General features: G+C 39.5%; 1 long non-coding RNA gene across 1 annotated transcript; it reads left to right on the top strand.

Annotated features, from left to right (window-relative positions):
- The first annotated feature begins 28 nt into the window (after window positions 1–28).
- On the top strand, window positions 29–1,471 carry LOC123085244 (uncharacterized). Its single transcript, XR_006439615.1, has 3 exons — window positions 29–827; window positions 903–963; window positions 1,385–1,471. It is a non-coding gene; the product is annotated as an uncharacterized lncRNA (long non-coding RNA).
- The last annotated feature ends 8,810 nt before the right edge of the window (window positions 1,472–10,281 follow it).

The raw sequence follows: 10,281 nt of genomic DNA, 5'->3' as shown, positions 1-10,281 counted from the left end.
TGATTTCTCTACATATTAAGATCAGAAATAATGTGCCATGGGGTGATCTTTGAGTTCAGTTGCAGGCAGTCAATTTGTCCACATATTAAGATCAGAGATAATGTGCCATGGTGACCTGTGTATAACTGAAATTCAGAATGAACTCAATCTACCATGTGAGTGCCTGCGATACACTCAGGTTGCAGTTTCTCAAATACTGAATGTTTAGTCCCTTGAGACTCCATATTGGCTCAACTTGCAGTTTTCTGAACTCTATTTCAGAATGTTATACCCGATGTCTCGGCTCGCAATTTTTGGTGTTGCTTCTGTTCTTTGGTGACAGTTAGCTATCTGAATGGTTTAGCAAAGGATAGCTACATAGTATGGCAAAGTACATTTGGTATCCCGCTGAAGCTGAAAACATACAGAGCACCTGTAATTAGTTTTTGGTCGACGAATTTCAGCTAGATTATAGTGTTGCGGCTCTGAACTGTGGTGATTGTGTGTGAGTGGAATTTTAGCTAGGTCGCTGCCCTCGCGCCCTTCGCTGCGGGAGCCGGAGCCGCCCACCGCTCGAGCCGCTCAGCTTGCCCTGGCCTCTGCCCCGCCGCCCCCGGTCCTATTCTGCCCCCACGCGATTCGATGATGAGGACGCTAGCGGAGAACCGCCGCTACAAATCCTCACGCTCGCCTCCACCAGTCACATGGTCTCCAGTCATCAAGACACCCCACCCTCCTCGACTGCTGCTGGTGCTGCCGACACCACTATTCTTCCTCTCGATCCGGTTCCGGCGAGGAACCCATCACCGCGCCGACCAGTCCAAGGAACTCACATCACCTCCATCAAGGTACTCGCGCTTCTGCATTGTCAGTTCCGATGTCATTAATGGGCGATATCTACATGTTGTGTGTCTCACCTGCAGGAAAACAATGACCTATGTGATTACAAATGTGTGCTTGCTTCTTCATGAAGAGCCAAAAAAGGTACCAATTGGTCCTTCTATTTAAATAAATGATGCTGCATGTTTAAAATTATATGTTAATCCCATTATTTATTTTCAGTGCAAGAATATGCAGATAGAACCATAGAATATATATATACATTGTACATTACCGCGCACAGGCTTTCTCCCTGTTGCATATGCCTTTATAATAACTTGAGCTATCCATACTTGGATTAGCAACTAAATCTTAGATAATATGAAACTTGTTCTCACATGTCCATTTTCCATAATTCTTAGATGTCCATTCTAGATATTGAGCCTAGAAGCATGCACTTCATGTACATAATATCTAAGATTTATAGCATTCACTCATATCTCTGACCACAAGATACAATCACTAACTATATAGTACAATAAGATTTAATCTCTGAATAAAACCTCACCAAAGAATCTTCATACAGAAGTATAGACGTTGATGCAAATGTATGGAGCACGGTCACCAACAGATCCACACATTTGGTCAGTGATGAATCAATGCAACCTATTGGTACATTAGTTATTTCTCTTTCTTTCTCTGAACTACTCTTTCTCTTTCACAATTACAGTTCAGCACCTTCTATGAACTGCACCTTATATCATGTCGGATTGATAATTCCTTGTAGTGGGAGGGGAGGATATTCGATCTGAGTATGTCAGAGAGGAGGAGCAAGACGGAATTAATAAGGCAAGAATTGTTTCCCTTTTAGTTTGGATCTCTGTTGCTTCATGATGATATTATCTAACTGATGAAAAGGGAACGTTGTACGTGACTGATGAAAGAGTTGTTTCGCCTCACCAGGCAAGAAACTTTTGACCCATCCCTGCAATGTATTTTCATAGTGCCCTTGTATAAGTAAATGGAAGGAATTCTAAATGATGAAGAGTGTCTTATTGCATTAGTTTTTTATATCTGCAGAGTGAGCACATGACTTTCTTCCCTGCCTTTACTTACTAATGAAAAATAAACATCAATGCATGTTATCTTTACTAAATTAATAACACTAAGTAAGAATTCAGAATAATAACATATTAATAACAACGGGTAGGAATTCTGAATAAAAATAGTGCATGAGAAATATGGCATGCACCTTAACATAGAAATGTTCTTTTTAATTGCTCATATGTTAATGTTACAAATGTTCTTTTCTTGTTCTCTTAATAATGGTTTTAGACGGAGAGCTGCGCCCATGTTGTATGCCAACATTGGTCCTTAGATTAGTCAATTTTTGTTGCAGCATATGTTCTCTATAGATTTTTTTAGAATGTCTATGAAGTTTCATCTGCAAGCTTTTGATCCTAATGGCTACATCCTTATAAGGCTATTTCTTGTTTGTAAGATGAATAGTACCTATGTCAAGACTCAAGACTCAAGAGAAGCAAGAGTGCATAGTAGTAGCAGTTGTTCAACCAAGGTAATCACTTGAACCGAATATTTCTAAATTATAATTAAAAGAGGACAGGTTCTTACAAATCTAACATATTCCTTTTGATTCTTGATCTTGTTTCATGTATAGCTTAGACGTATCATGTCATGTATGAATTTATTTCCACTGGGTGGAAGCATTTTATGCTCTTACCTTTGTGCTTTTAAGACTTTTCATTTTAGCTTTATTAGTCAGGACGTGCATTGCATGTACACGATTAACAGGTACAAAATGCCAAACCGGTAAAAGCGCAGTTTATTATCAATTCAATCCACATGGTTTGTGCAACATTTGCATGTAAGAGTAGATTTGCACGTGTTCTTATTTTTTATGGCTAATTAGCTAAACACAGTTGCTACATAGTGGTTCCACTTGCTGACAACGGTGAGGTGCAATGGAGATTGCCCTAAGATACACAAATATATTGCTGAATTTAGCAAAGTTGTCTCGAGCTAACTCTTCTAACTTCTACAATAGCCAATATACATGGCATGTTGTTCTCCAGACAGAGGTCAATTGTTTTTTTACTGTCATTGTCTATTGCTTCCGAGATAAGCACATGCTGACTTTTATATTATCATTCTAGATGTATCTTGTGTTACAAGTTGTCAGATCATTGTTGATGCTGATACATCACTATGACTTTTGAAGATGCTCTTATCCCTTTTGTTTCAACATGTCTTCTTTGCTTTCAATTAATCTTGTGTGAATTCAAAGCCAACATAGAGTGCCATTTTTTTGTTCTAGCATGTCTTCTTTATACTCCCTCTGTAAAAGGCTTTTATATTTCTTTACGGAGGAAGTATTTGTAAAAGGCACATTACATATTTTTTTAAATTTGACATGACTAATTGAGCTTGCATAATTCAATTCATCATAGATTATCCAATGTGACGTAGTAAAAGGCACATTACATATTTTTAAATTTGACGTGACTAACTGAGCTTGCATAATTCAGTTCATCATAGATTATCAAATGTGACATAGACAATAGAATATAGATGGCTTAGAAGGGTTCTATGAGCAAGGATTTTCTTTGGGCGAAGACGTGCATTGCACGTGCAAGCTTACTAGTACCCTAAAACGATCGGAGAGCACAATAGATCGGGAGTTTCGCCGCCAGAAGCCTCCGTAGCCACTGAAAGCCAATCTAGACCCGTTCCGGCACCCTGCCAGAGGGGGCAATCCCTCTCCGGTGGCCATCTTCATCATCTCGGTGCTCTCCATGATGAGGAGGGAGTAGTTCTCCCTCGGGGCTGAGGGTATGTACCAGTAGCTATGTGTTTAATCTCTCTCTTTCTCTCTCGTGTTCTTGAGCTGGTACGATCTTGATGTATCGCGAGCTTTGCTATTATAGTTGGATCTTATGATGTTTCTCCCCCTCTACTCTCTTGTAATGGATTGATTTTTCCCTTTGAAGTAATCTTATCGGATTGAGTCTTTAATGACTTGAGAACACTTTATGTATGTCTTGCCGTGCGTATCTGTGGTGACAATGGGATATCACGTGATTCACTTGATGTATGTTTTGGTGATCAACTTGCGGGTTCCGCCCATGAACCTATGCATGGGGTTGGCACATGTTTTCGTCTTGATTCTTCGGTAGAAACTTTGGGGCACTCTTTGAGGTCCTATGTGTTGGTTGAATAGATGAATATAAGATTGTGTGATGCATATCTATAATCATACCCACGGATACTTGAGGTGACATTGGAGTATCTAGGTGACATTAGGGTTTTGGTTGATTTGTGTCTTAAGGTGTTATTTTAGTACGAACTCTAGGGCTGTTTGTGACACTTATAGGAATAGCCCAACGGATTGATTGGAAAGAATAACTTTGAGGTGGTTTCATACCCTACCATAATCTCTTCGTTCGTTCTCCGCTATTAGTGACTTTGGAGTGACTCTTTGTTGCATGTTGAGGGATAGTTATGTGATCTAATTATGTTATTATCGTTGAGAGAATTTGCACTAGTGAAAGTATGAACCCTAGGCCTTGTTTCATAGCATTGCAATACCGTTTGTGCTCACTTTTATCATTAGTTACCTTGCTGTTTTTATATTTTCAGATTACAAAAACCTTTATCTACTATCCATATACCACTTGTATCACCATCTCTTCGCCGAACTAGTGCATCTATACAATTTACCATTGTATTGGGTGTGTTGGGGACACAAGAGACTCTTTGTTATTTGGTTGCAGAGTTGCTTGAGAGAGACCATCTTCATCCTGCGCCTCCTATGGATTGATAAACCTTAGGTCATCCACTTGAGGGAAATTTTCTAATGTCCTACAAACCTCTGCACTTGGAGGCCCAACAACGTCTACAAGAAGAAGGTTGTGTAGTAGACATCAAGCTCTTTTCTGGTGCCGTTGCCGGGGAGGTTAGCGCTTGAAGGTATATCTTTAGATCTTGCAACCGAATCTTTTTGTTTCTTGTTTTATCACTAGTTTAGTTTATAAAAGAAAACTACAAAAAAATGGAATTGAGTTTGCCTCATACGCTTCATCTTTTTAATATCTTTCGTGAGTATGATGGAAAGGAAAATTGTGCCAAAGTGTTAGAAGAAGAATGCATTAGAATGTTTGGCACTAAATATTTGAATGATGAGCATGCTTGCAATGTTGTTAGTATGAATTCCTTGAATATCAATGATGCTAATGATATGCAAAGCCACAAGCTTGGGGATGCTACGTTTGATGAAGATGATATTTTTAGTCCCCCAAGATTTGATGTGCAAATTTATTATGATGAGAGCATGCCCGCTATCTATGATGATTATTGTGATGACTTGTATGCTATAAAGAATAATGATATCCATGAAACTTCTCATCATGATTTTAACTTTTAATTGTATTATGCCTCACATGATAGTTATTTTGTTGAGTTTGCTCCCACTACTATTCACGAGAAGAAATTTGCTTATATGGAGAGTAATAAAATTTCTATGCTTGTAGATCATGAAAAGAATGCTTTAGGTGCTGGTTATATTGTTGAATTCATTCATGATGCTACTGAAAATTATCATGAGGGAGTAATATATGCTTGTAGGAATTTCAGTAATATCAAGTTTCCCCTCTATGTGCTTAAAATTTTGAAGTTGAGCTTGTTTTACCTTCCTATGCAAGTTGATTCTTGTTCTCATAAGTTGTTTGCTCACAAAATCCCTATGCATAGGAAGTGGGTTATACTTAAATGTGCTAGTCATATTCTTCATGATGCTCTCTTTATGTTACAATTCTTATCTTTTATGTAAGCATCATTGAAATCATCATGCCTAGCTAGGGGCGTTAAACGATAGCGCTTGTTGGGAGGCAACCCAACTTTATTTTTGTTCCTTGATTTTTGTTACTGTTTAGTAATAAATAATTCATCTAGCCTCTGTTTAGATGTGGTTTTATACTTTTAATTAGTGTTTGTGCCAAGTAGAACCTTTGGGAAGACTTGGGGAAAGTCTTTGCGATCATGCTGTAAAAAACAGAAACTTTAGTGCTCACGAGAATTGCTGCCATTTTTATTGGAGAGTGCTATTTAGTTAATTATTTTTGCAGATGATTAATAGATAAATTACTCAGGTCCACCAATTTATTTGAGAACTTTATGAGTTCCAGAAGTATACGTTTGATACAGATCACTACAGACTGTTCTGTTTTTGACAGATTCTGTTTTCTATGTGTTGTTTGCTTATTTTGATGAATCTATGAGTAGTATCGAAGGGTATGAACCATAGATAAGTTGGAATACAGTAGATATTACACCAATATGAATTTATAATGAGTTCACAACAGTACCTAAGTGGTGATTTATTTTCTTATACTAACGGAGCTTATGAGTTTTCTGTTGTGAAGTTTTCAAGTTTTGGGTAAAGATTCGATGGATCATGGAATAGGGAGTGGCAAGAGCCTAAGATTGGGGATGCCCAAGGCACCCCAAGGTAATATTCAAGGAAAACCAAGAGACTAAGCTTGGGGATGCCCCGGAAGGCATCCCCTCTTTCGTCTTCGTTCATCGGTAACTTTATTTGGAGCTATATTTTTATTCACCACATGATATGTGTTTTGCTTGGAGCGTCATTTTATTTTCTTTAGTTTTGCTTGCTGTTTGAATAAAATACCAAGATCTGAAATTATTAAATGTTAGAGAGTCTTCACATAGTTGCATAATTATTCGACTACTCATTGATCTTCACTTATATCTTTTGGAGTAGTTTGTTATTTGCTCTAGTGCTTCACTTATATCCTTTTAGAGCACGGTGGTGGTTTTATTTTGTAGAAATAGATGAACTCTCATGCTTCACTTATATTATTTTGAGAGTCTTTAGAACAGCATGGTAATTTGCTTTGGTTAGGAAATTAGTCCTAATATGATGGGCATCTAAGAGGGATATAATAAAAACTTTCATATAAGTGCATTGAATACTAAGAGAAGTTTGATACTTGATGATTGTTTTGAGATATGGAGATAGTGATATTAAAGTTGTGCTAGTTGAGTAGTTGTGAATTTGAGAAATACTTGTGTTGAAGTTTGCAAGTCCCGTAGCATGCACGTATGGTAAACGTTGTGTAGTAAATTTGAAACATGAGGTGTTATTTGATTCTTCCTGATGAGTGGCGGTCGGGGACGAGCGATAGTCTTTTCCTACCAATATATCCCCCTAGGAGCATGCGCGTAATGCTTGGTTTTTGATGACTTGTAGATTTTTGCAATAAGTATGTGAGTTCTTTATGACTAATGTTGAGTCCATAGATTATACGCACTCTTACCCTTCCATCATTGCTAGCCTCTTCGGTACCGTGCATTGCCCTTTCTCACATTGAGAGTTGGTGCAAACTTCGCCGGTGCATCCAAACCCCGTGATATGATACGCTCTGTCATACATAAAACTCCTTATATCTTCCTCAAAACAGCCACCATACCTACCTATTATGGCATTTCCATAGCCATTTCGAGATATATTGCCATGCAACTTTCCACCGTTTCGTTCATCATGACACACATCATCATTGTCATATTGCCTTGCATGATCGTGTAGTTGACATCGTATTTGTGGCAAGGCCACCATGCATAATTTATCATACATGTCACTCTTGATTCATTACCCATCCCGGCACACCGCCGGAGGCATTCATATAGAGTCATACTTTGTTCTAGTATCGAGTTGTAATCTTTGAGTTGTAAATAAATAGAAGTGTGATGATCATCATTAATAGAGCATTGTCCCAATAAAAAAAGAAAAAGAGAAAGGCCATAAAAAAGAAAAAAGAAGAGAAAGGCCATATAAAAAAGTGGGATAATGCTACTATCCTTTGCCACACTTGTGCTTCAAAGTAGCACAATAATTTTCATGATAGAGAGTCTTTTGTTTTGTCATTTTCATATACTAGTCGGAATTTTTCATTATATAACTTGGCTTGTATATTCCAACAATGGGCCTCCTCAAGTGCCCTAGGTCTTCGTGAGCAAGCAAGTTGGATGCACACCCACTTAGTTTCTTTTGTTGAGCTTTCATACATTTATAGCTCTAGTGCATCCGTTGCATGGCAATCCCTACTCCTTGCAACATCAATCGATGGGCATCTCCATAGCCCATTGATTAGCCTCGTTGATGTGAGACTTTCTCCTTTTTGTCTTCTTCACATAACCCCCATCATCATATTCTATTCCACCCATAGTGCTATGTCCATGGCTCGCGCTCATATATTGCGTGAAAGTTTTTAGGTTTGAGATTACTAAAGTATGAAACAATTGCTTGGCTTGTCATCGGGGTTGTGCATGATGAGAGCATTCTTGTGTGACAAAAATGGAGCATGACTAAACTATATGATTTTGTAGGGATGAACTTTCTTTGGCCATGTTATTTCGAGAAGACATGATTGCTTAGTTAGTATGCTTGAAGTATTATTATTTTTATGTCAATATTAAACTTTTGTCTTGAATCTTATGGATCTAAATATTCTTGCCACAATAAAGAGAATTATATGGATAAATATGTTAGGTAGCATTCCACAACAAAAATTCTGTTTTTATCATTTACGGATTTACCTACTCGAGGACGAGCAGGAATTAAGCTTGGGGATGCTGATACGTCCCCAACGTATCTATAATTTTTTATTGTTCCATGCTATTATATTATCAACCTTGGATGTTTTATATGCATTTATATGCTATTTTATATGATTTTTGGGACTAACCTGTTAACCTAGAGCCCAATGCCAGTTCCTGTTTTTTCCCTTGTTTTAGAGTATCGTAGAAAAGGAAAATCAAACGGAGTCCAATTGACCTGAAACTTGACGTAACTTATTTTGGAAAGAAAGCAATACAGGAGACTTGGAGTGCACGTCAGGGGATCAACGAGGAAGCCACAAGGCAGGGGGGCACGCCCTCCACTCTCGTGGGCCCCTCGTGGCTCCCATGATGTATTTCTTCCACCTATATATATCCATATACCCTAAAACGATCGGAGAGCACAATAGATCGGGAGTTCCGCGCCAGAAGCCTCCGTAGCCATCAAAAGCCAATCTAGACCCGTTCCGGCACCCTGCCGGAGGGGGAAATCCCTCTCTGGTGGCCATCTTCATCATCCCGGTGCTCTCCATGACGAGGAGGGAGTAGTTCTCCCTTGGGGCTGAGGGTATGTACCAGTAGCTATGTGTTTGCTCTCTCTCTCTCTCTCTCTCTCTCTCTCTCTCTCTCTCTCTCTCTTTCTCTCTCGTGTTCTTGAGGTGGTACGATCTTGATGTATCGCGAGCTTTGCTATTATAGTTGGATCTTATGGTGTTTCTCCCCCTCTACTCTCTTGTAATGGATTGAGTTTTCCCTTTGAAGTAATCTTATCGGATTGAGTCTTTAATGACTTGAGAACACTTGATGTATGTCTTCCGTGCGTATCTTTGGTGACAATGGGATATCACGTTATTCACTTGATGTATGTCTTGGTGATCAACTTGTGGGTTCCGCCCATGAACCTATGCATAGGGGTTGGCACACGTTTTCGTCTTGATTCTCCGGTAGAAACTTTGGGGCACTCTTTGAGGTCCTATGTGTTGGTTGAATAGATGAATATGAGATTGTGTGCACTACAAAAAAATACACTTCCGTGATGATACGTGTTTGTCACAGTAGGTCGCGTTTTTTGTCATGCATGTACATCCATGACAAATTTATGACAGAATCAAGATAGTCATACCTGTGCTGTCGTAGAAGTGTTCCATGACATTACCAAAATTATCATCACGGAAGTGTCCATTTCCATGACTATAAATCGCGCATCACAGAAGTGCTTTCGTCAAGGGTGACCGACACGTGGCATCCACCATAACGGAACGCCGTTAAGCTATCGGGTCGGGTTTTGGATCCGATAACCCGTTAACAGCCCCGACCAATGGGGATTTTCCACGTGTAAAATCATCATTGGCTGGAGGAAACACGTGTCGGCTCATCGTTGGGACAGATGTCATCCACTCATTGGACAGAAGGCACCTATGATATGTCGACACGTGGCAGGACCCAACAGAGGCCCATTCCTGTGAAAAGGCCGGCCCGTTTGACTTAGTCAAAAGGTGGCGGGCCGGCCCATGGAAAGCCTGTTAACGGCCTGTTCGCATATAGCCCATTTATAGCCCGCTAACCCAAGGCCCGTTACGCCCTATCCGAATTAGGCCCAGTAGCATCATCTGGGCCATCCAATATGATTCCAGCCCGTTTTCACTTCTGGCCCATGTATGGCCCATGACGTCTTTCGGCCCATATGAGGCCCTATGTAACTCTTGGCCTATTAATGGCTCGTGGTGAAACTGGCCCGTAATGAACAGTGTATCACTTTACACCCATTAACGGCCCTTGGTGAAACTGGCCCGTAATGAACAATGTATCACTTTATACCCATTAACGACC

The sequence above is a fragment of the Triticum aestivum genome, chromosome 4A (assembly GCF_018294505.1).
Source record: "Triticum aestivum cultivar Chinese Spring chromosome 4A, IWGSC CS RefSeq v2.1, whole genome shotgun sequence".
Lineage (NCBI taxonomy): Eukaryota > Viridiplantae > Streptophyta > Magnoliopsida > Poales > Poaceae > Triticum > Triticum aestivum.
This window is presented reverse-complemented; position numbering and strand designations above follow the sequence as displayed.